Below are 27,102 nucleotides of genomic sequence, written 5' to 3'. Positions count from 1 at the left end.
TTCACCATGTTGACCAGGTTGGTCTCGATCTCTCGACCTCGTGATCCACCCGCCTCAGCCTCCCAAAGTGCTGGGATTACAGGCTTGAGCCACTGCGCCCGGCCCTTCATGAACTTCTGATCAGATTATATACCATGTAGTCACTGTCCGTGACATTGGTGGAACAGAGAACAAACAACAGGATCAAAGTAGAGGGACTGAAGGCACTATTTCATGGGCAGCTACCTGAGACTCCCTGGTATTATGTGGTTATCTTGGGCTCATTTGTTCAGCAAGTATTTATTGAGAACCTACATGTGTAAGACACAACACTTTGCAAATAGGGTGAGGACGTTCCTATAAACCCTGTGCTCATGGAACTCTCAGTCCAGTAGGGAAGACAATATGATGATCAATTACCGTAATGTTTGATGGATATTATGATAGGAAAAATGCTAGGTGCAATGGAAGTGCAAAAACGTAATGCAGCCCGAGGGCTGGGAGGCCCCTCTAAAAGGGCAATATTGGGGCTGAGGCCTAAAGGATGAACAGCAGCTGGCCAGAGGAAAAGAAAGAAAATGTGGAGAGTAACAGCATTCCAGGAAGCTCTGTCACTGCTAGAGCCACAGAGTGGGAGGAGAGTGGATCTGATGAGGTAAGAGAGAGGAAGAGATCAGATCATACTGAGCTTTGTAAGCTATTTTAGAGTTTGAAATTTATCTAAAACACACTATGAGCCATTAAAGTATCTTTAAAAGAAGAGTGAGATATGAAACTCTGAGAACAGTATGGAGAATTCGTTAAAGACCACGGGCTGGAAGCAGAGAGGGTTGGCTACCATTGTGAAGGTGAGAAATGAAGTTTTTGTGGCTAGGAGAGTGAAATTGAGAATGGAGGGAATACAGTAACTTGAATATCTATTTATTTATTTTTATAATTTCAACTTTGGTTTCAGATTTAGATTCAGGAAGGATATATGCAGATTTGTTACATGGGTATATCGGGTGATGCTGGGGTGAAGGATATGAATGATCTTGTCACCCACATAGTGAGCATAGTACCCAAGAGTTAGTTTTTCAACCCTTGCCCCACTCTCTTCTCACCCTTATAGTGTCTCCAGTGTCTGTTGTTGCCATCTTTATGTCCATTCGTGTCCAATGTTTAGCTCGCAGTTATAATTGAGAACATGTGGTAATTAGCTTTCTGTTTCTGCATTAATTCATTTACAGTAATGGCCTCCAGCTGTATCCATGTTGCTTTGAAGGACGTGATTTCATATCTTTCATGGCTACATTGTATTCCATGGTGTACATGGACCACATTTTCTTTGTCCAATCAACCACTGATGGTCACTTAGGTTGATTACATGTCTTTGCTATCATGAATAGCACCGTGATAAATAATAAGTCCACATGTCTTTTTTTCCTTTGGGTTTATACCCAGTAATGGGATTGCTGAGTTGAATGACCTCTGTTTTAAGCTCTTTGAGAAATCTCCAAACTGCTTTCCAAAGTGGCTAAACTATTATACATCAAATAATTTTTAAAAGGTAAAATTGATTTGACACTTGATTAGCTGCAATGGGGAATGAGTGAAGGAGGAAACACCCATTGGAGTTGAGCTCCAGGTGTTTGCCTTGCACAGGGAAAATTGAAGGAAATATTTGCTAATGTAGAAATCTCTAGAAATATTAGGTTTGGGGAATAATATAATATCAGGTTTAGAAATGTATGGTTTAGTGTTTCCATGAGATAAGAGTTTAATTATAATTGATTATGATAGTTGATGATAGTTTAGAGATGTTTAGTGGATAGTTGGAAATGAGACTGAGGCATTCTTGAGGGAGATGATCCATATGACTGATAATGGAAGCCACCAGCATAGATAAGGACACCCTGGCTAGATGAGAAGAGTGGGAAAAGCATTGGGCCTATGGCAGAACTCAGAATTACCAGTGCCTGAAGTTTAGGTAGAGGAAGATGATTCTACAGAGGATAATGAAGCATCAACAGAGGTAGGAAGACAACTAGGCAGGAGTGATGTCAGGAAATCAAAGAATTATAAAAGTGCCAAAATTTTGCTGAAAGATAAAGCAAAGTTGAAGTCCAAAGAAGATGTGTGTTTGATTTAATGACATTTTGTTGGTAATAGGATTTTGGTGAAGCAGGAAACTGGATTGAGGAGTGAATAGGATATGTGAAAGTGAAAACAATGAATTCAAGAAGTTTGCTTGAAAAGAAGCACACAAGAAATAGAGCCACAGCTGGTGTAGGACAAAGATGAAGATGTTTGTTGTGAAAAGATGCACAGATATATTTCAAGGATGACGTAAAGAAGTCCCTAAAGATGGAGAGGATGAAGCTACAGAAAAAGAGTAAGAGGTTGGGAACCAGAGGACAGTTGTGTGATGACCCTTAAGTTTCAAACAAGCAAAGAAGTTTTTATCAGTTATCTTCATGGCCCCCTGAAACTCAGCTTGACATTTTTCTCTTGGCTCTGTGCTCAGATTTTTAACCCTATGTTTTCTGTATTTTGGAAACACTGGAAATTCTGATTGAGCCTCCTCCTCTCTCTTTTCATTCTCAATCTCTGTCTTAAATGCTGCCTCCCGGCCGGGCGCAATTACTCACACCTGAAACTTCCTGTGGTGAAAAAAAAGGGATGGCATTAGGAACTCCCGTCATTCACATCCTTCCCATTTCATGGTATAATATTCAAATTTATCTGGATGCTCATAGATAAAAGATTTTCTTAAAAAACAAAAACTCGGCCGGGCGCGGTGGCTCACGCCTGTAATCCCAGCACTTTGGGAGGCTGAGGCGGGTGGATCACAAGGTCAAGAGATCGAGACCATCCTGGTCAACATGGTGAAACCCTGTCTCTACTAAAAATACAAAAAATTAGCTGGGCATGGTGGCACATGCCTGTAATCCCAGCTACTCAGGAGGCTGAGGCAGGAGAATTGCCTGAACCCAGGAGCCGAGATTGCGCCATTGCACTCCAGCCTGGGTAACAAGAGCAAAACTCCGTCTCAAAAAAAAAAAAAAAAAAAAAAATGCTGCCTCACTTTGCCCTTGTGAATCCATAAATATGTCACTTCTTCATGTTTCTCATCAAAGGAGATAGATGCTTAAGCCAGATGACTGTGGGTTTAATATGCATGTCATCACTCATTTCTGTTGTTTCACTCTGAACAATAACCCAATCTGAGCCCTGGTTTTCTTATTTATAAAGATATCTATCTCTATCTATCTATCTATCATCTATCTCTATCTATCTATCTATCTATCTATCTATCTATCTATCTATCTATCTATCTATGAGACAAGGTCTTACTGTTGTCCAGACTGGAGTGCAGTGCAATAATCATAGCTCATTGTAGCCTCCAACTCCTGGGCTCAGGCGATCCTCCTGTCTCAGTCTACTGAGTAGATAGGACCACAAGCATAGACCACCACACCGGATAATTTTTAATGTTTTTTTTTTTTTTAGATGAAGTCTCCCTTTATTGCCCAGGCTAGAGTGCAGTGGTACAATCTTGGCTTACTGCAACCTCCACCTGCTGGATTAAAGCAATTCTCGTGCCTCAACCTCCTGAGTAGCTGGAATTATAGACGTGTGCCACCACATCCAGCTAATTTTTGTATTTTTAGTAGAGACAGGGTTTCACCATGTTGGCCAGGTTGATCTTGAACTCCTAAACTTGAGTGATCTGCCCACCTTGGACTCCCAAAGAGCTGGGATTACATTAAAAAAAAATTATTTTTTGGTAGAGATGGAGTCTCCCTGTTTTTCCCAGGCTGGTCTTGAACTGGCTGCAATTCTCTTGCCTCAGTCTCCCAAAGTCTTGGGTTTACAGACCTGAGTGACGGGGCCTGGCCAAGGATATAATTTTTTAAAAATTAAGTAAGAGAACATTGTAGGCCTTAAATGTGTTTATTTCTGTCTGTTCCCTTATTAAAAAAAAGTTATCTCTCTCAATTGGCAATCACCTATGTGATCTACATAAGCATCTCTGAGGTTCTCATTCAGTCTTAGTCAGTTCTCAGTCTTATTTTATCCTAATGTTGCTTTTTTCCTCACAATACTGGTTATCCCACAAGTCTCAACCATTATGGATCATCTGTTACCACCCTTTAAATCAAACTTTTGGGGGCAGGAAGAAAGCAAGCTTGAGGGTGGGGAGGGGAGAATTAGGGCCAAGTTGTTTCCAAATCTGTACTCTTAAAACAGCAAAGAATCAGGAAATAGCATGCGTTAGACAGAAACAGATATTCAATCCTGGTTTCAACACTGGAGGACATATTGACCATTTCAAACAATATTGTTTGATCTTGTTTATTATTTTACAAAACAAATATTGCAAGTCTTTAGTAAGGATTTGAGAAACTTGAACAGGGAATTCTTGAAATGAGAATTGTGAACCTGTGATAAATTTATTTATGTGTATAATATGTTGATTTCTGGGATAGAGATTAAAACTTGGGAGCAGCCAAGGACCTGTTAGCATAAACAAATATCTCATAGAGAATCATTCGTTTTTCATGTGGTCCAGATTAAATCCCCTTGTTCTCAATGGGAGTAGGAATTTCACACATCACAGTGAGATGCTAGTAAAAGGTGCATATGAATAATGTCTTCAAAAGTGATTTTACAGGCTACAAAATTGCCCACTCCCCTCATTTAAAAAACTCTGGCTCATTTATGGATGTACCATTTCATTATATGAATACTCACTTCAGTTGAAATCCTTTTGGTAATTAACCCATGTTTCCATATAGCTTTAAAAGGGGATCTTCAACAGCATTCATGTAATATTTCAACTCCTAGACAATGGAATAAGCTCTTGAGTGTTCCTAATAGAGGTCCCTTGGATTAGAAGCAAAGTAGAAAGTCTTGACTATTCCTATCACTGTTTTGTTGGAGACCATTGAAATGCTGGAGCGCCTTCTTTCTGGCACTTTTATTGAAGGGACGAACTGTTCTGACTCACGATAAATAAAATTGGAAATGGGAGGGAAAAAATTAAATCCTGGGAAATCAGAAAATAAAATATAGGAAAAGCAGCTGTAGTGCATGACACTACAGAGTGTGTCAAGCTGTTTTTGTTTAAAATAACACACAAAATGCAGCTTAAAAAAATATGTAGGTGTTGAAAAGCATTTCCTCTTTGGGGTGGGTGTGGTTGGCTTCTATTCACTCCCTCCAGAGCTGTGAACTCTCTCTCACTTGGAGACTCGTCTCCTCTCACTACATCTCATTTCCAAACTTCATGAAAAACGAGGTGTCAGACATTGAAGTAATTTCAATTTGGCTAACAGTTCAAGAAACTAAACTACTGATTTCTTTGTAAGTCTCTGTCCTGAACAGGGCAACTGAACACTATGGGACTGTTTATTTCAGAATAGAAAATTCAATCTATGGCTTTAAAAATAATTGGAAAGTCCTTAAATTGGCCAAACTCAATGTCGGTTACTTTCACGCTATCCTGTACACATTGCCATGTGAAATTATTTCAGGATACCCAAGCCCTATTTTCCATTCAGCTCTGATTTGTACTTGCAAACATGTCCCCTCTTTTCCTCCCATTTTTCTCCTACACCTCTGTACTCTAAGGGCTATCAATTTTTTCTGGATTACAATTATGGAAAAGGGATCTTGGTAAGGCAAAGAGGCTGCAAAAGGGATGAGAGGATACAAAAATGCTGCTGAGAACAGGCATTCTTGAAAAAAATGCAGTTTTAGGAAGCAGGACAGACTCATGGTCGAGCTGTCAATCTGAGATTTCCAGCTCTCCAAATCTGAGTAAGTTTGCCTTGAATGTCCTTCCAAGATTTTTGTGTTTCTGAGAGGGATTCATGCCATCTCATGGTGACCTCTAATTTGGACTTTTTGCCTCTACTGAGTTATCCTTGTTGGCTTTGTGTCTTATAGTGTTTGTTTATCTCTCTGACGGTGTCTCCCAGAGGTGCATGCAGCCATCATTCCTGATTTCTACAACAAATCTATTTGCCAAGAGCCTTCTTATACACAGCAAACTTTGCCAAACGTTAGAGATTTAAATTTTAGGAGCAGAATAAACATTACATAGACTGTTAGACATCTTCATTCATAAAGATCCTGTAGCAAATCTCCCACGTTTCTGGAACAAGAGAACTCCCTTCTTGCCACCCTCTTCTCTCCTTTTGACTCTTTTCTGCTCCATCTCTCTAAGGAGAAAAAAAAATGTCTTCCCATTTTAGGTATTTCCAACCTATATATTCCTACATAAAAAAGTCCTTTTGCATATCTAGCTATTCAGATGATGATTTGAAATTTCGATTTGGCTTTTAGATATCTTTAAAAGAATCTTTATAAGAATCTTTAGATTCTTCCAGGTACTCAGTGGGAAACAGGATGGGAAGCAGGGTTGGGAGAGTGGGGAGCTATACATCTTCTTGTCTCTAATAACTGAGGATGTTGTGTTAGTAGTGATATAGTCCCAGTGTTTACCCCTCTAGCGTGGGGTCTCATTCTGTCACCCAGTGTGCAGTACAGTGGCACAATCTTGGCTCACTGCAACCTCTGCCTCCTGGGTTCAAGTGATTCTCCTTCCTCAGCCTCCCAAGTGGCTGGGATTACAGGTGTGCACCACCACACCCAGCTAATTTTTGTATTTTTAGTAGAGACAGGGTTTTGCCATGTTGGCCAGGCTGGTCTCGAACTCCTGATCACAGATGATCTACCTGTCTCAGTCTCCCAAAGTGCTGGATTACAGACACCTGGTCGTCTTGGGTTATTTTTTTTTCTGTTAGCTTTGTGGTTTTAGCCTTTATGATTTGATCTATGATCCAGCTTCATTTGTGTGTGCGTGTGTGTGTCTGTGTGGGGGGGGAATCAAGGATTTGTTTGTTTATTTCCATGTGGATATTTACTTATTTAAGCCCCATTTGTTAAAAATACTGTCTAAACCAATTGACTGAACAAATATGAGTCTATTTCTGGGCTCTTCATTTCTTCTGTTGAACTATGAGTCTATTCTGACTCATATATCCTGATTATATCTTACTGTGTTGATTATGATAGTAAATTTTAAATTCAAGTAAAGTAAGTCTTCTAATTTTGCTCTTTTCCAAGATTATTTTGGCACTTTTAGGTCTTTTTCATTTCTACATAAATTTCTAAATCACCTTCTCAAATTCTTTTTCTAAAGCCTTCTGAGATTGGGATTGGGATTACATAGACTCTGTAGAAAAATTTGTAGAGAACTGACACCTTAAAAAGTTTAAGTCTGGCAGTCCGTTGAACATGGTATAGCTCTTTCTTTATCTCTGTCTTTCTATTATCTTATCAACGTTTTACAGTTTTCAGGGTAGACATTTTACGTGTTTTGTTGAATGTATTCCTAAATATTTTACAATTTTGATGTTATCTTAAAGCTATTTTTAAAAAGATGTTGCCTTTTTCATTGTTTGCTCCTAGTGTATAAAAGAACAAATTTTTTTCTCTACTGACTTTACATTCTGTGACCTTACTAAAATCTCTTATTTACTTTTTTATTTATATTACGGATTTCTTACTATTTTCTATGTACATAATCAAGTTTTCTGTAAGTAAAAGTGATCTACTACGTAGGAATACAGCTAACTGAACAGGTGAAAGAGCTCTACAAGGAGAACTACAAAACATCATGCAATATGGATTGCAAGAATCAGTACTGTTAAAATGACCAAAGTGCCCAAAGTAATTTATAGATTCAGTATTATTTTATAAAGCATCATTGTTATTGTTCACAGAATTAGAAAAATCTATTCTAAAATTCATATGGTACAAAAAAGAGCCAGAATAGCTGAAGTAATCCTAAGCAAAAAGAGCAAAGCTGAAGGCAACATAGTACTCACCTTCAAACTATAAGACTATAGCAACCAGCATGGTACTGGTACAAAAGCCAAATAGATCAATGGAAGATAATAGAAAACTCAGAAATAAAGCTGCACTCTTACAGCCATCTAATCTTTGACAAAGCTGACAAAAACAAGCAATGGAGAAAGGACTTCCTATTTAAAAAGTGGGTGGGTATAACTGGCTAGGCATAATCAGAAGAATGAAACTGGACCCTTATCTATATAGAAAAATTAACTCATCGCATGCCTGTAGTCCCAGCTACTCAGGAGGCTGAGGCAGGAGAATGGCTTGAACCCAGGAGGTGGAGGTTGTGGTGAGCCAAGATCGCGCCATTGCACTCCAGCCTGGGTAACAAGAGCGAAACTCTGCCTCAAAAAAAAAAAAAAGAAAAATTAACTCATGATTGTTTAAATATTTAAATGTAGGCTTCAAACCATAAAAAGTCTAGAAGAAAACCTAGGAAATACCCTCCTTCACTCTGGCCATGGCAAATAATTTTTGGCTAAGTCCCCAAAAGCAACTGCAAAAAAAAAAACCCAAAAATTGACAAGTGGCAACTAATTTATAGAGCTCTGCACAGAGAAAGAAACTAGCAATAGAGTAAACAGACAACCTACAGAGTGGGAGAATATATTCACAAACTATATATCTGACAAAGGTCTAATATTCAGAATCTATAAGGAATATAAACAAATCAACAGGCAAAAATCCAATAGTCCCTTTAAAAAATGAGCAAAGGACGTGTACAGACACTTCTCAAAAAAAAAAAAAGGCACACAAATGGCCAACAAACATATGAAAAAATGCTCATCATCAGTAATCATCAGAGAAATGCAAATTAAAACCACAGTGAGAAACTGTCTCACAACAGTCAGAATGGCCATTGCTAAAAAGTCAAAAAATAACAGATGCTAATGAGGCTGTGGAGGAAAAGGAATGCTTATACACTGTTGATAGGAATGTAAATTAGTTCAGTAACTGTGGAAAGCAGCTTGGAGATGTCAAAGAAACTTAAAACAGAGCTACCATTTAGCAATGCCGTAACTGGGTATATCATGATACCAAAAACATTCATGCACTCATATGTTCATAGCCAAACTATTTATAATAGTAAAGACATAAAATCAACCTAAGTGTCCAGCAGTTGCAGATTGGATAAAGAAATGTGGTATATATACACTATGAAATACTATGCATCCATAAAAAAGAATGAAGTCATGTCCTTTGCAGCAACATAAATACAGTTGGAGGCCACTATCCTAAGCAAATTAATGCAAAATCAGAAAACCAAATATCTTATGTTCTCACATATAAGCGGAAGCTAAACATTGAGCACACATGGACATAAACATGGGAACAACAGACACTGTGAATTACTAGATGGAGGAGGTAGAGAGAAAAGCATGGGTTAAAAAATTACCTGTTGGGTACTAGGCTGATTACCTGGATGCAATACATCCATATAACAAACCTGCATGTGTACACCCTGTATCTAAAATAAAAGTTGAATTTTTATTAAAGAGTAATCTACTTCTTCCATTCTAATCTTTGTGCATTTATTTTTTTTCTTGCAGTGTTCAACTGTCTAGTACTTCCAGTACAATACTGAATAGAAATAGAACCCACTTTTGACTTTCTTACATTTTCAAAAGTTGTTTTAGGTTTTCTACTTCATTGATTTCTACTCTTTTCTATTTCATATTTTTACTCGTTTTAGATTTAATTTGATCATCTTTTCCCAACTTTTTAGATTGATAGCTTGGAATATTGAATTTAAATGTCAATTAAAATATATATAAATATAAAAGCACTTAAAGCTGTGAATTACTTCTATGCACTGCTTTAACATAAATCCCAGATATTATAATGTTGTATTTTTATTACCATTAGGGTGAAATACTTTGTTTCCTCTGATTTCTTCCTTAACCCATAGGATAGTTAACGGTGTGTTAATTATTTTCCAAGTACTTCGGGTTTAATAAATATTTTATTTTTATTGATTTTTAATTTAATTCTATGTGGTCTGAAAACAAACTTGGTAAGATTTTAAACTTTGAGTGTAGTATTATTTATTTATTTATTTGAGATGGAGTTTCCCTCTTGTTACCCAGGCTGGAGTGCAATGGCACGATCTCGGCTCACCACAACCTCCGCCTCCTGGGCTCAGGCAATTCTCCTGCCTCAGCCTCCTTAAACTTTGAGTGTATTAATGCTTATTTTAGTTCACTTCATGTGAGGTGAAGTTAGAAGAAGTGTTCCATAGTTATTGGATTATTTGTTCTATAAGTGTCAATTAGGTTGTGATAGTTGATCATGTTTAAATCTTCTCTATCCTTGCTTCTTTCTTGTTAAGTTCTAGCATTTGCTGAAGCAATTGCTAAAATCTGTAATCATGGATTTAGATACTACTCTCTAATTTTGTCAGGTTTTTTTTCAGGTATTATGAAAGTTTGTTATTGGATACCTACTCAACCATGATTGCTGTTTTTCCTGATTGACTGTTTTAACATTTAAAAATATCTTTCCTTATTGCTCATAATATTTCATATCTCAAGGCTTATTTTGTCTGATCTTATAGCCACTCTAGCTTTTTTATCTGACTTTTTATGATATATCTCTCTATTCTTTTATTTTCAACTTCTCTTTGCCCTTACATTGAAATTGCTCCTCATATATGCCAATGAATTGGGTCCTTTTCCCATTTAAATTCACTTACAATATCTGTCTTTTAATTGTAGTGTTTTGATTTTATTTAATATAATTATTTATACAGTTGGATTTAGGTCTATAATTTTTTCTAGTTTTCCCATTGCTTTAAAAATCTTACTCTTTTTCTTGCCTTTTTTGAATAGCTGTACTTTGTGAGATTCATTTTTAGTTTCTCTCATGGTTTCCAGTTTATTTCTTTGCACTATTTAATTAATTACAATATAGGATATTGTAAAAATGTGAAATACACTCTTAACTTATTACATATGCTTGGCATTAATATTATACTATTCTATATGAGATATGAGATGTAAAAGCCTTACAAAAGTATAATCTATTTTACCCCCATTATAAATATAAATGTTCATATACATTATATCTCTACACATTGTATGCCCCACAATATGGTACTATAATTTATTCTATAAACAATCATATACATTTTCCAAAAAAATAATAGAAAAAAATTATAGCTTTTTATGTTTACCCACATTTTTACCATTTCCAGGACTTTTCTTTCCTTCATTTGGAAACATGTTTCCATCTGACGTCATTTCCCTTTGGCTAAATAACTTCACTTTGCATATCTTAAAATTAAGGCCTGCTGGCAATGAAATCTACTTTTGCATTATATGTAAGTCTTTGTGTTACATTCATTTTTGATGAATATTTTCTTTTTATAAATACTTTAAGTTCCGGGGTACATGTGCAGATCGTGCAGCATTATTTCATAGGTACACACATGCCATGGTGGTTTGCTACATCTAGTTTTCTTTGAAATATAGAATTCTGTGTTGACATTTTTTTTTCTTTAAGAATTTTGAAGAAACCATTAAATTGGTTTCTGACCTCTATTGTGGCTAATGATATAGACATAAACTACTAATATGGTGTGGCTGTGTCCCCATCCAAATCTCATCTTGAATTGTAATAATCCCTATGTGTCAAGGTCAGGGCCAGGTGAAGATAATAGAATCATGGGGGTGGTTTCTCATACTGTTCTCATGGTAGTGAACATGTCTCACAAGTTCTGATGGTTACATAAATGGTAGTTTCCCTTCACAAGCTCTCTTGCCTGACGCATGTACGATGTGACTTTGTTCCTCCTTTGGTTTCAGCCCTGATTGTGAGGCTTCCCAAGCCATGTAGAACTGTGAGTCCATTAAACTTCTTTTTCTTTATAAATTTACCCAGTCTTGGGTATGTCTTTATTAGCAGTGTGAGAACAGACCATTACAACTGTCATTCTTCTGTCACTTCCTGTTGTGCACTGTGTCATATTTTCCTGACTTCCTTCAAGATTTTTTTTATTATACTTTAAGTTTTGGGGTACATATGCAGAACATGCAGGTTTGTTACATAGGTATACATGTGCCTTGGTGGTTTGTTGCATCCACCCCCTGTCATCTACATTAGGTATTTCTCCCAACATTATCCGTCTCCAATTCCCCATCCCTGCTATACAAGCTCTCTTGCCTGACACATGTATGATGTGACTTTGTTCCTCCTTTGGTTTCAGCCCTGATTGTGAGGCTTCCCAAGCCATGTAGAACTGTGAGTCCATTAAACTTCTTTTTCTTTATAAATTTACCCAGTCTTGGGTATGTCTTTATTAGCAGTGTAAGAACAGACCATTACAACTGTCATTCTTCTGTCACTTCCTGTTGTGCACTGTGTCATATTTTCCTGACTTTCTTCAAGATTTTTTTCATTATACCTTAAGTTTTGGGGTACATATGCAGAACATGCAGGTTTGTTACATAGGTATACAAACCTCAATCCTGACAGGCCCCAGTGTGCAATGTTCCCCTCCCTGTGTCCATGTGTTCTCATTGTTCAACATCCACTTATGAATGAGAACATGGGGTGTTTGGATTTCTGTTCCTGTGTCAGTCTGCTGAGAATGATGGTTTCCAGCTTCATCCATGTCCCTGCAAAGGACATGAACTCATCCTTTTTATGGCTGCATAGTATTCCATGGTATGTATGTACCACATTTTCTTTATCCAGTCTGTCTTTGATGGGAATTTGGGTTGGTTCCAAGTCTTTGCTATTGTAAACAGTGCTGCAGTAAACACATGTGTGCATGTGTCTTTATAATTGAATGTTTTATAATCCTTTGGATATACACCCAATAATGGGATTGCTGGGTGAAATGGAATTTCTATTTCTAGATCCTTGAGGAATCACCACACTGTCTTCCACAGTCGTTGAACTAATTTACACTCTCACCAACAGTGTAAAGCATTTCTATTTTTCCACATCCTCTCCAGCATCTGTTGTCTCCTGATTTTGTAATGATCACTATTCTAACTGGCTGGGATGGTATTGTATTGTAGTTTTGATTTGCATTTCTCTAATGACCAGTGATGATGAGTTTGTTTTATATGTTTGTTGGCTGTATAAATGTCTTATTTTGAAAAGTGTCTGTTCATATTTTTCACCCACTTTTTGATGGGGTCATTTTTTTTCTTGTCAATTTGTGTAAGTTCTTTGTAAATTCTGGTTATTTGTCCTTTGTCAGATGGGTAACTTGCAAAAATTTTCTTCCATTCTGTTGGTTGCTGGTTCACTCTAATGATAGTTTCTTTTACTGAGTAGAAGCTCTTAAGTTTAATTAGATCCCATTTGACTATTTTGGCTTTTGTTGCCATTGTTTTTGGTGTTTTAGTCATGAAGTCCTTGCTTATGCCTATGTCCTGAATAGTATTGCCTAGGTTTTCTTCTAGGATTTCTATTGTATTAAGTCTTAATTTAAATCTTTAATCCATCTGCAGTTAATTTTTGTATAAGGTGTAAGGAAGGGATCCAGTTTCAGCTTTCTGCATATGGCTAGCCAGTTTTCCCAACACCATTTATTAAATAGGGAATCCTTTCCCCATTGCTTGTTTTTGTCACATTTGTTAAAGGTTAGATTGTTGTAGATGCGTGGCATTTCTGAGACCTCTGTTCTGTTCCATTGGTCTATATCTCTGTTTTGGTACCAGTACCATGCTGTTTGGGTTACTGTAGCCTTGTAGTATAGTTTGAAGACAGGTAGGATGATGCCTCCAGCTTTTTTTTTTTTTCCACTTAGGATTATCTTAGTTATGTTGGCTCCCTTTTCATTCCACATGAAGTTTAAGGTGGTTTTTTCCAATTCTGTGAAGAAGGTCAGTGGTAGCTTGATGGGGATAGCATTGAATCTATAAATTACTTTGGGCAGCATGGCCATTTTCACGATATTGATTCTTCCTAACCATGAGCATGGAATGTTTTTCCATCTGTTTGTGTCCTCTCTTATTTCCTTGAGCAGTTGTTTGTAGTTCTCCTTGAAGAGGTCATTGTCATTCATATCCCTTGTTAGTTGTATTCCTAGGTATTTTATTCTCTTTGTAGCAATTGAGAATGGGAGTTCACTCATGATTTGTCTCTCTGTTTGTCTGTTATTGGTGTATAGGAGTGCTTGTGATTTTTGCACGTTGATTTTGTATCCTGAGACTTTGCTGAAGCTGCTTATCAGCTTAAGGAGATTTTGGGCTAAGATGATGGGGTCTTCTGTACAATCATATCATCTCCAAATAGAGACCATTTGACTTCCTCTTTTCCTAATTGAGTACCATTTATTTCTTTTTCTTGTTTAATTGTTCTGGCCAGAATTTCCAGTACTATGTTGAATAGGAGTGGTGAGAAAGGGCATCCTTGTGTTGTGCCAGTTTTCAAAGGGAATGCTTCCAGTTTTTGTCCATTCACTATGATATTGGCTGTGGGTTTGTCATAAATAGCTTTTGTTATTTTGAGATACTTTCCATCAAAACCTAGTTTATTGAGAGTTTTTAGCATAAAGGGCTGCTGAATTTTGTTGAAGGCCTTCTATGCATCTATGGAGATAATCATGTGGTTTTTGTCTTCGGTTCTGTTAATGTGATGGATTACATTTACAAATTTGTGTATGTTGAACTAGCCTTGCATCCCAGGGATGAAGCTGACTTGATCATGATGGATAAGCTTTTTGATGTGCTGTTGGATTTGGTTTACCAGTATTTTGTTGAGGATTTTCGCATCATTGTTCATCATGGATATTGGCCTTAAATTCTCTTTTTTAGTTGTGTCTCTGCCACGTTTTGGTATCAGGATGATATTGGTCTCATAAAATGAGTTAGAGAGGATTCTCTTTTTTAGTATTGTTTGGAATCTTTCAGAAGGAATGGTACCAGCTCCTCTTTGTATCTCTGGTAGAATTTGGCTGTGAACCCATCTGGTCCTGGACTTTTTTGGTTGGTAGGCTATTCATGGCTGTCTCAACTCCAAACCTTGTTATTGGTCTATTCAACTTCTTCCTGATTTAGTTTTGGGAGGGTGTAAGCATCCAGGAATTTATCCTTTTCTTTTAGATTTACTGGTTCATATGCATAGAGGTGTCTGTAGTAATCTCTCATGGTAGTTTGTATTTCCGTGGAATCGGTGGTAAGATCCCCTTTATCATTTTTTATTGCATCTATTCAATTCTTCTCTCTTTTTTACTTTATTAGTCTGGCTAGTGGTCAATCTATTTTGTGGATCTTTTCAAAAAACCAGCTCCTGACTTATTGATTTTGTGTCCCTATCTCCTTCAGTTCTGCTCTGATCTTAGTTATTTCTTGTCTTCTGCTAGCTTTTGAGTTTGTTTGCTCTTGCTTCTCTATTTCTTTTAATCATGACGTGAGGGTGTCTATTTTAGATCCTTCCTCACTTCTCATGTGGGCATTTAGTGCTATAAATTTCCTTCTACACACTGCTTTAAATGTGTTCCAGAGATTCTGGTATGTTGTGTCTTCATTCTCATTGGTTTTGAAGAACATCTTTATTTCTGCCTTCATTTGATGATTTATCTAGTAGTCATTCAGGAGCAGGTTGTTCAGTTTACATGTAGTTGTGCAGTTTTAAGTGAGTTTCTTAATCCTGAGTTCTAATTTGATTGCACTGTGGTCTGAGAAGCTGGTTGTTATGATTTCCATTCTTTTTCATTTGCTGAGGAATGACTTGCTTCCAATTATGTGGTCAATTTTAGTGTAAGTGTGAAGTGGTGCTGAGAAAAATGTATATTCTATAGATTTAGGGTGGATAGTTCTGTAAATATCTATTAGGTCCGCTTGGTCTAGATCTGAGTTCGAGTCCTGGATATCCTTGTTAATTTTCTGTCTTGTTGATCTGTCTAATATTGATAGTGGAGAGTTAAAATCTCCCACTATTATTGTGTGGGAGTCTAAGTCTCTTTGTATGTCATTAAGAACTTACTTTATAAATCTGGGTGCTCCTCTATTGGGTGCATATATATTTAGGAAAGTTAGCTCTTCTTGTTGCATTGATCCCTTTATATTATGTAATGCCCTTCTTTGTCTCTTTTGATCTTTGTTGGTTTGTCTGTTTTATCAGACTAAGATTGCAACCCCTACTTTTTTCTTGATCTCCATTTGCTTGGTAAATCTTCATCACATGATTTTGAGCCTATGTGTGTCTTTGCATGTGAGATGGGTCTTCTGAATACAGCACACCAATGAGTCTTGACTCTTTATCCAATTTTCCAGTCTGTGTCTTTTGATTGGGGCATTTAGCCCATTTATATTTAAGGTTAATATTGTTATGTGTGAATTTGGTCCTGCCATTTTGATGCTAGCTGGTTGTTTTGCCAGTTAGCTGATGCAGTGTCTTCATAGTGTTGATGGTCTTTATAATTTGTCATGTTTTTGCAGTGGCTGGTACTAGTTTTTCCTTTCCATGTTTAGTGCTTCCTTCAGGAGCTCTTGTAAGGCAGGCCTGGTGTTGATGAAATCTCTCAGCAGTTGCTTGTCCATAAAGGATTTTATTTCTCCTTCACTTATGAAGCTTAGTTTTACTGGATTTGAAAATTCTTTTCTTTAAGGATGTTCAGTATTGGACTTCACTCTCTTCTGGCTTGTAGAGTTTCTGCCAAGAGTCTGATGGGCTTCCCTTTGTGGGTAATCCGACCTTTCTCTCTGGCTGCCCTTAGCATTTTTTCCTTCATTTCAACCCTGGTGAATCTAAGGATTATGTGCTTTGGGGCTGCTCTTCTCGAGGAATATCTTCGTGGTGTTCTCTGTATTTCCTGGATTTGAATGTTGGCCTGCCTTGCTAGGTTGGGGATGTTCTCCTGGATAATATCCCGAATAGTGTTTTCTAACTTGGTTTGATTCTCCCTGTCACATTCAGGTACACCGCTCAAACGTAGATTTGGTCTTTTCACATAATCCCTTATTTCTTGGAGGCTTTGTTCATTTCTTTTCACTCCATTTTTTCTCTAATCCTGCCTCCTCACTTTATCTCATTGAGTTGATTTTCAATCTCTGATATCCTTTTTTCCACTTGATTGATTCAGCTATTGAAACTTGTATATGTTTCATGAAGTTCTCGTGCTGTGTTTTTCAGCTCCATCAAGTCATTTATCTTCTTCTCTAAACTACTTATTCTAGTTAGAATTTCTAACCTTTTCCCAAGGTTCTTAGTTTCCTTCCATTGGGTTAGAACATGCTCCTTTTGCTCAGAGAAGTTTGTTATTACTCACCTTCTAAAGCTTGCTTCTGTCAATTCGTCAAAGTCATTCTCCATCCAGGTTTGTTCCCTTGCTGGTGAGGAGTTGTGATCCTTTGGAGGAAAAAAGGCATTCTGTTTTTTGGCAATTTCAGCCTTTTTGTGCTGATTTCTTCCCATCTTCACAAACTTATCTGCCTTTGGTCTTTGAAATTGGTTGAGGTCTCTGAGTGGATGTCCTGTCTGTTGATGTTGAAACTACTTCTTTCTGTTTTTATGTTTTCCTTCTAACAGGCCCCTCTGCCATAGGTCTGCTGGAAGTCACTCCAGACCCTGCTTGCCTGGGAATCACTCACAGGGGCTGCAGAACAGCAAAAATTGCTGCCTGTTTCTTCTTCTGGTAGCTTCATCCTGAAGGGTACCCACCAGATGTCAGCCAGAGCTCTCCAGTATGAGGTGTCTCTTAGGATACACAGGGGTCACAGAGCCACTTGAGCAGGCAGTCTGTCCTTTATCATAGCTCAAGTGCTGTACTGGGATATCCATTGCTCTCTGCAGAGCTCAGTTGGAAATGTGGAGATCACTTGCCTCTGTGTTGCTCTCACTGCAAACTGCAGACCAGAGCTTTTTCTATTTAGTCATCTTGGCAGAAGTCCCCCAAGATTGTTTTTAAATCCTTTATCATATCCAGTTTGATTATGATGTACTGAGGTAGAGCTGTGTGTGTGTGTGTGTGTGTGTGTGTGTGTGTGCCTTTATCTGTAAGATATACTGTGTGAGGTTCACTGGTCTTCTTTGATCTGTATGTCAGTGTTTTTAACCAAATTTTGAAGCTTTTCAGTAAATGTTTTATAACTATTTCCCTATTCTCTCCTTTTTGTACCTCTTCTGGAACTCTAGTTAAACGTATATTAGAATTTTTAGGTTCCAGAGGTTCTATACATTTTGTTTTTTGTTGTTAATCCTGTACTCTCTTTTCTTGAGGTATGGATAACTTCTATTGCTCTGTCTTTGAATTTACTTAGTCTTTCTTCTACCATCTCTAATGTGCTGTTAAGTCCATCCAATGGATATTTTATTTCCAATATTATATTTTCCAGTTCTAGAACTTCTTTTGTATTCTTTATATTTTTCATTTCATTCCTATCATTTCCTGTAAATTCATTTTTTATGGCCATTGACAACCAAAATGGGTGATTGCAGCAGATGTCCCAGTCAATCAAGGTTTACTGAGTCTGCTTGAGGATGCCCCTGGGAAAACACAAGTCACAGATGGATCTGTGGCTATTCGTTACAAAGAAGTTCTCAGGAGATTTAGTATTTGTATTCGTTCATTTTCATGCTGCTAATAAAGACATACCTGAGACTGGGTTTAAAAAAAAAGAGGTTTAATTGGACTTGCAGTTCCATATGTCTGGGGAGGCCTCAGAATCATGATGGGAAGTGAAAGGCACTTCATACATGGTGGCGGCAAGAGAACATAAGGAAGAAGCAAAAGTGGAAACCTCTGCTAAACCCATCAGATCTCATGAAACTTATTGAGAAGAATAACATGGGAAAAACAGGCCCCCATGATTCAGTTACCTTGCCCTGGGTCTTTCCCACAACACATGAGACTTCTGGGGGAAGTTGAAGCCAAGTTCAAGTTGAAATTTGGGTGGGGACATAGCCAAACCATATCAGTATTTATACATTTTCCTTAAAGAGGTTGGGGTGTGCGGTGGGGCACAGTGGGAAGAATAATGACATACTCATGAGACTTTAGCTAGTGTCCGGTAAATCTACAATATACATAAGATAAGGTGACCATCTGAAGAAAATGGGAATAGAGAAAGCAGACACTAGATGAGGGGTGAGGGAATAATTAATATCATTGTGACTTATTTTGTGTACCTGGGAACATAAACTACTAGTCAACATTATCGGTGTGAAGTCTTTGAAAAGGGTGTTTCTGTAAGACCTTACGGATGAAAGCCTAATGATGGTAACATGGTTAGGCTTTGTGTCCCCACCCACATCTCATCTTCAATTATAATCTCCATACTCCCCAAGTGTCAAGGGAGAAACCAGTTGGAGGTAATTGGATCATGGGGGTGATTTCCCCTATGCTGTTCTCATAATAGTGAGTGAGTTCTCACAAGATCTGATGGTTTTATAAATGTTTGGTATTTCCTTCTGTGTTCATTCTCCCTCCTACCACCTTGTGAAGAAGGTGGCTTGCTTCCTTCACCTTTTACCATGATTGTAAGTTTCCTAAGTCCTCCCCAGCCATGAGAAACTGTGATTCAATTAAACCTCTTCCTTCTAAATTACCTAGTCTTGGGTACTTCTATATAGCAGTGTGAGAATGGACTACTACAGATGGTTACTGAGGGAGGGATATAACAAGGCATGTCCAACCTCCCATTCCATTATAGCTTGGAACTATAAGATTTTCAAGATTTCTTTGAAGTCCCCTTCATCAAGAGGGGGTCTATTCAGTCAGTTGGGAGGAAGAGTTTTATTTATTTCTCACCCTCTTTGACTTTAGGTCATTGATTATATTGTAATTGTTTCCTTGAAGTTTTCGTCTTCTTATTACAAATTATTAGTTGTTTCAGGATCTGTTTTATTGACTGTTTTTTTATTCTCTTCTATGAGTAACATTTTCCTGTTTCTTTACACTTCTAGTAATCTTTATTGAATAATTTTTCTAAGAGTTTGCTAGGGCTGCAATAATACAATAGCACTAACTGGGTGGCTTAAACAACAAAAATTATTTTCTCACAATTCTGGAAGCTACAAGTTCAAGACTATGGTGTCAGTGGGTTGTGTTCCTTCTGAAACCTCTGTCCTTAGCTTGCAGATGGCTGCCTTCTCACTGTGTCATCACAGGGTCATCCCTCTATCTGTTCTTGTCTGTATCCTAATCTCCTTTTCTTGTAAGGACATCAGCAGATTATATTAGGGCCCACTTTGAAGACAATATTGTAACCTAATTATCTCTTTAAATGTTCTATCAGTTACATTCTGAAGTATTGAAGTTGGAGTTTCAACATACAAATTTTGAGGGAGCATAGTTCTGCCCATAACAATGTATATCATGCAAGATACATTTTAGAACTCTCAATTCTGTTATCTCCCTCTGAAAATATTGGTTTTTGTTTTAAAAGGCAGTAATCCTGGCTGAAAACAAATTAAAACTCTGTCTCTCCTGAAGTAGGCAGCAGCTGAAATCACCCATCAATTTCTGTTTATTTTTATGTTTTAGTCTTCCTGTTGTTACTTTTTGCTGAACTACTTGAATTCTCCCTTACACGGGCATTAATAAGTCTTCAACTAAGGAATTGAGGGTCTCTCTTGCTCTTATAAAGCCACCAGTTCCACTCCCATAATAATCCATGAGTCCATTAACCCATTAATCTTACACTCAATTCTTGAATGGATTAACCTATTCAAGAGGACTCTGCCCTCATAAATCATTCACCTCTCAAAGGCCCCATCTCTCAATACTACCACATTGGGGATTAAATTCCAACATAATATTGGAGGGGACAAATATTCAAACTACAGAATATATAAAATATATGTATGTAGGTTGGTGATAAATTATATTTTACTTTATCTTATATAATTTTTATAAGTAAAATAGAATATCAAGCTTGTAAAATAAAATGCTGATTTAATATAATACTTCTAAACAAATATTCTCAAAATACTTTAAATAAGTACTTAAACTTAACTTTTATTCCTTGATTATGTGTACACAAAATTCTAACCAGAAATTCTTAAGAATGTTTCCTTCAAATAATTTACTATTACTATTGATACTAACCTTTGTTTAAACAAGCAAATAAAGCAAAGAATATTTGTCACCTAAGTTCTTTTTAAGTTGGCTTTTATGGAACTTTGTTCCAGAGAAGGAATCTCAAATAAGACTTTTTTAAAGCTGAGTCCATGCGTGGGTTTACACCCTCAAACACCTCCAAGCTGAGTACATTTCCCTCCTATTGAGGTCCCAAGATAACTTGGGGCCCCAGGGCCTGTTAGAAAGTGACATTCTTTACGTACCACTGGTCAGAAACCCTGTACAGGGACTGTGCAGACAAAGTATGAGATCAGTTTTTCTCAAAGAGCTTTTATTGGCTCTTCAAGTCAAGTTTGATTCCCTAAAGGAAAGCAAGCCATTTCAGTCAAAGCCTTGGTAAAACAACCAGTTTCTCAATTGTGTTCTGTTACCAAAAAACAAAACAAAACAGAAAAACAAATTCTTATTTTATTTATGCAAATAACTATATTGCCCTAAGTTAAGATGCTCACAAATATTAATAGTTGTCAAATTCTGGAGAAATCAGATAGAGAGAAACAAATATGCTCCAACTTTTGTTCATAAGAGTATACTTTACTCAATTGTTAAACGCTGTCAATAGCTCAAGAGAAACGTTTCCTTGACTTTGAAAAACACAACAAAGGATCAGCAACATTTTAAGCAAAGAGTCAAAAAGGTTACTTTAGTCTTCTATTAGTTCAGTCCATGCAGTTAACTCTTGTTCTGCTTGATATTCATGAACATTTCAGCTCTCTCTGAGAGCACTGAAAATTTTTCCCTCTATTTTAATGTTACAATTTCCAAAGTTATTAGAAACCTGCATTTAAGAGCACCTGTCAAAGTCCTATAGCTGACTATAACCCACTTTCTAAGGAGGACAAAAATAAGACAACAATTGTCTGTGGAATAGCTGACAAAATGTCTTAGTTAGGACAGCCACTATTAAAGCCACAATTGACAAGGAAATTTTGGTTACCTCTGTGGCATTCAACGATTTTATGTAACAATTATAATTATTAATAGCAAACACTAAGCTCTATGAGAATTGTAGGAGTTTCACATAATTCTGGAACACATACCAATAACATATTTATACAAATATAGCCCAAAGAAAGCCAACTTCATATTTTACAATGCTTCCTGCAGAACTTTTATACTAAATAAGTCAAATTTTACTGTTGCATTAGTGTACTATTAATGTTAAAACCAATTCTTAATAAAACTGTATAGACAAATTTATTCAATCTTAATCAGTTTGACTATAAGGTAAGATTCTTATAAACTTTTTTTTCCTCACCTCCCCAGCAAAGTGGATTGTAAACTTCTTATAATCCTTTATAATTTTGGTGAAAGAGCAGATCAGTGCTCTAAGAAAAACCTTATGTGCTTATATTCCAATGTTCAATTTATGGGAAGATTGAATAATACCTTTAACCTTAGCCAATATGTTCACATTCAGAATTTCTTTTACAAGATTAACTTTTTACAAACTTTCCACAATTTGCTTAAACCTTTAACTTTATCTTATCTAATTTAAGACAATCCTTCTACCTTTATATCTAGGCAAAATAAATCCATATTCCCATGCCTTCTTATAATCTTTTACCAAAAACACATTTCACTTTTCTTACATACCTTGCATGTATGTCATGATATTGAGTTCTTATTTTTATTTATTTTTTATTTTTCAAAGATTACTCCAGTCATGCAAAGAGGAATTCCACTTTTTACTTTTCTGACAAAACTTTTGATTTAAGCATTCATTGTTTTTAAGCCATTAATCAAAGCTCTTTTATATCACCACACACAACACATAGAAATACATAGACAGAAGAAGATGCAGTAGTTGTAAGACATTTCATTTGCCAGTTTCCTAATTGTATCACTGGCTTTAGCATGTAGCCCTTGGAAGAACAGGGCCAGGAAAGCATACGGTTTCTATAGCCTAATAAGCAGGCACAGCTGGAAGGCAAAACAGACCCACAAAATTAAGAGTCCAATTTTTATACCAGATCCTGGATCCCAAAAAAAAGGGAATCAGTCCATCTCCCATGGGAGCCTTATCTCTCATCGAATCCAGGGACATCTGCATACTTCCTAGATGGCCAAGAGCATGCTTCTCTTATCCATATGACACGAGCCAAAAGGTGAGTATTCTTCCCTATAACTGCTATTAGCCATCCCCCAAAGCATATTTCCTACTTAGTTATTACACACTAAACTCTCTTATAATGCAAAGTAATTTCTGATACCCCCCAAAGTAAAAAATGTCAGATAAAAAAATGCAAAACAGAACAAGCCTTAGATTTTGAGAGGGATCTATTAACTTTCAATTCCTGGGGTTTCATGAGGAAAACAGAGTTTTTTCCCAAAAATGGGGTCTATGGTACCTCCTGTTTTCTCCAAGGAGTCCCAGACTGTTAAGAGCTTGAATATCTACTTTTAATCAAGCTGACTTTTAACTATAACACTCTTTTTTAAAAAATTTTTATTTTAAATTTCTTTCCCAACGACAGCCAGGCCAAATGGCCAATATTTCTGGCTTTTCAACTTTACTAAGAGAAACCTCCCAGGTGCTCAGAAAGGAAAATTCAAGATGGTTCAGGGAGGGAAAAGGAATTTAAAAATGGCAAAGATCACACAGATATCAAATCAGAAAGGACTCATTTCAAAATCTGGGAATTGAACCCAGGCCACTGTCACAAAATGGCAAAGCCTTAGCTGCTGAGCTACAGCTTAGGTGGTGTCCATTGTACTTTCCAGAAGGAGGTTAGAGAAGTCAGTTTTGAGCTTGCAAAGACTTAACTGCTCTAGATAACTATTAGGGCTAGCTCATGAACCTCAAAATTCCTATTCCCTGCAAGGCAGAGACCAAGAGAAAGTACCAACACATGATTACAAGGTGAGGCTCCAAAGGACATTTTTCAATATGTGGTTTCTGGGCAAGATGATTGCTCTGAGTAACAGAGAAGATGAAAAAGGGAAAGGAGAGTGTATTAGTCTGGTCTCACACTGCTGTGAAGAAATATCTGAGACTGGGTAATTTGCAAAGAAAAGAGATTTAATTGACTCAGTTCTGCATGGCTGGGGAGGCCTCAGAAAACTTACAATCATGATGAAAGGCACCTATTCACAGGGTGGCAGGAGAGAGAATGAGTGCCAAGGAAAGGTCGAAGTCCCTTATAAAACCATCAGATCTCATGAGAACTCACTTACATCATGAGAACAGTGTGGGGGAACTTCCCCCATGATTCACTTATCTCCATCTGGTCTTACCCTTGACACATGAGGATTATTACAATTCAAGGTGAGATTTGGGTAAGAACACAGAGCCAAATCATATTATTCTGCCCCTGGCCCCTCCCAAATCTCATGTTCTCATATTTCAAAATACAATTATGCCCTTCCAATAGTCCCCCAAAGTCTTAACTCATTCTGGCATTAACCCAAACTTTTATGCTCTGCTTCCTCTTGAATGCTTTGCTGCTTAGAAATTTCTCCTGCCAGATACCCTAAATCATCTCTCTGAAGTTCGTCTCTAGGGCAGGAGCAAAATCTTGCCAGTATCTTGCCAGTATCTTTGCTAAAGCATACTAAGGGTTACTTTTACTCCAGTTTCCAACAAGTTCCTCATCTCCATCTGACACCACTTCAGCCTGGACTTCATTGTCCATATGACTATCAGCATTTTGGTTAAAGCCATCCAACACATTTCTAGGAAGTTCCAAACTTTCCCACTTTTCCATTTTCTTCTGAGCCCCTCCAAACTGTTCCAACCTCTGCCTGTTACCCAGTTCCAAAGTTGCTTCCACATTTTTGGGTATCCTTATAGCATCACCCCACTCCTGGTACCAATTTACTGTATTAGTCCCTTCTCATACTGCTATAAAGAAATACCCAACACTGGATAATTTATAATGAAAGGAGATTAAATTGACTCACAGTTCTGTATGGCTGGGGAGCCTTCAAAAAACTTACAATCATGGTGGTAGGCACCTTATCACAGGGCTGTAAGAGAGAGAATAAGTGCCAAGCAAAGGGGGAAGACCCTTATAAAACCATCAGATCTCATGAAAACTCACTCACTATCATGACAACAGCATAGGGGAACCACTCCCATGATTCAATTATCTCCACCTGTTTCCACCCTTGACTCATGGGGATTATTGCAATTCAAGGTGAGATCTGGGTGGAAACACAGAGCCAAACCATACCAGAACAAAAAAGAGAGAGAGAAGCATTGTCTGTAGCGGGGTGAGGAAGATAAAATGTGCTGGGAGACCAGAGAAAGACTCACCCATTCCAGCAACGCTGAATCAAAAGTTCAAGTGGCCGCTTGTCAGTCATGAAGGGATCTTTTACAGCAGTTTGATGAGTTCTCATGGTCCCCTTATGGGGAGGAAAAAGCTCCCCATATCCCATGATCCTGTATATGCCTAATTCTGTCAACCATAGCCAACAGACAGAGTCATCCAAAGAGAATGGTAGTTAACATCCCATAGTGCCAAACTCATTTTTAGCTGACGGGACTTTACTGAGATGGGCCTCTAACAACCCAAATCTTAGGACAGGCTCTAACCTTCCTAAGTTTTGATTCGAACCCAAGTTCAGTCTTACCTTTTTGTTAAGAGGGACCTTTAACTCTCTCTGTCTTAGGAGAGGCTCTAACTCACCTAAGTTGGGCCTCTAACTCAATCTGATCCCTTTTCTGGGTACCCAACCACTTAACCAAAGCCAATCAGTACTGCGGTATTTCTTTTGAATCAGGGGTCTCCTCAGTAAAGTCCCTTTATGGTCACTAGAAACATGTTACTCGAAAAGGGTCCCAATCCAGATCCCAAGAGAGGGTTCTTGGATCTCACACACGAATTTGAGATGAGTCCATAGAGTAAAGTGAAAGTAAGTTTATTAGGAAAGCAAAGGAATAAAAGAATGACTACTTCATAGGCAGAGCACCTTAAGGACTGCTGGTTATCCATTTTTATGGTTATTTCTTGGTTATATGCTAAACAAGAGGTGGATTGTTCATACCTCCCCATTTTAGACCATATTGGATAACTTCCTGACGTTGCCATGATATTAGTTAGCTGTCACGGTGCTGGTGGGAGTGTAGCGGTGAGGACGATCAGAGGTCACTCTCATTGCCATCTTGCTTTTGCTGAGTTTTAGCCAGCTTCTTTACTGCAACCTGTTTTATCAGCAAGGTCTTTATTACCGTATCTCGTGCTGATCTCCTGTCTCATTCTGTGAGTAAGAATGCCTTAACCTTCTGGGAATTCAGCCCAGTAGGTCTCAGTCTTCTTTTATCTAGCTCCTATTCAAGATGGAGTTGCTCTGGTTCAAGTGTCTCTGACAATCATAACTTTTATCTATTTATGAAAACATTCCATTTCTCATTGTGATTATAACTTCACCTTCTCTGGCTAGGAATGCCATAAGCATAGTTTCTTTTATGTTTACCATTTGTTTAATACTCTTTTTTTTTTTTTACATTTGATGTTTCTTTGTCCTTTTGATTTATATATTAGGAGTCTGATAGCCCAGGTCATTTTATGTTCACTATGGATATTTGACCTTTGGAAACAATTTTTTTTTCTGTTTACTTTCATTATTGTCTTAACTAATTTACCTGTTTTTTCTTCTCTTATTTTGTTTTATGCTACTCCTTTTTGACCTTTCTTAATAATTATCTTATTTTATTACATCTTGGTTTCTGTTTTATTCCCATCAGTCATATATCTTTGTTCTGGAGCATCTATTATTTTATGATTCTCTTTCCTTGGTTTTCCATGTTCATCATCAATCATCTTCACTCTCAACAATTTGAACTCTTTTATTTTTTCCTTGACATTCTGAGAAATGTTTAAGTCACTATTCCACAGGACCAATTCATTTTATGTATTGCCAATTTTATTCATTAATACCTCTGATTCACATTCATTTTAATTTTGTATGATTATGGAACACTTTTTGCATGTTAAAGTTAAGAATGTTTCTTTTGTTTTTTTATCTCTGTCTTCATCTTAATGCATTTTCTCCTTGTAATTTTCTGCTCTTTTTTCATCACTACCTTGTAGTCCTGCTTCCTTCAATGACATTAAGAAAGTGTCATCATAAATTTTTTCTTTCTGATTTAAAGTTATTTTTCAAATACAAGATTTTTCTCTGAATCTTTGGAAATATGTTTACATTCCCTTCTAATTCAGTGTCGTTTC

The 27,102-nt window shown here is 37.2% G+C and overlaps 1 long non-coding RNA gene across 1 annotated transcript in view; it reads right to left on the bottom strand.

Annotated features, from left to right (window-relative positions):
* LOC128931683 (uncharacterized) overlaps positions 1–25,098 on the bottom strand; it is a 66,582-nt gene extending 41,484 nt beyond the window's left edge. The window contains exon 1 of the long non-coding RNA XR_013534938.1: positions 24,830–25,098. This is a non-coding gene — a long non-coding RNA (uncharacterized LOC128931683). The remainder of the gene's footprint in view (positions 1–24,829) is intronic.
* Between the last annotated feature and the right edge of the window lie 2,004 nt (positions 25,099–27,102).

This window comes from Callithrix jacchus, chromosome 4, assembly GCF_049354715.1.
Source record: "Callithrix jacchus isolate 240 chromosome 4, calJac240_pri, whole genome shotgun sequence".
NCBI lineage: Eukaryota > Metazoa > Chordata > Mammalia > Primates > Cebidae > Callithrix > Callithrix jacchus.
Note: the sequence above shows the minus strand (reverse complement) of the source record. Positions and strands in the feature narration are given on the sequence as shown.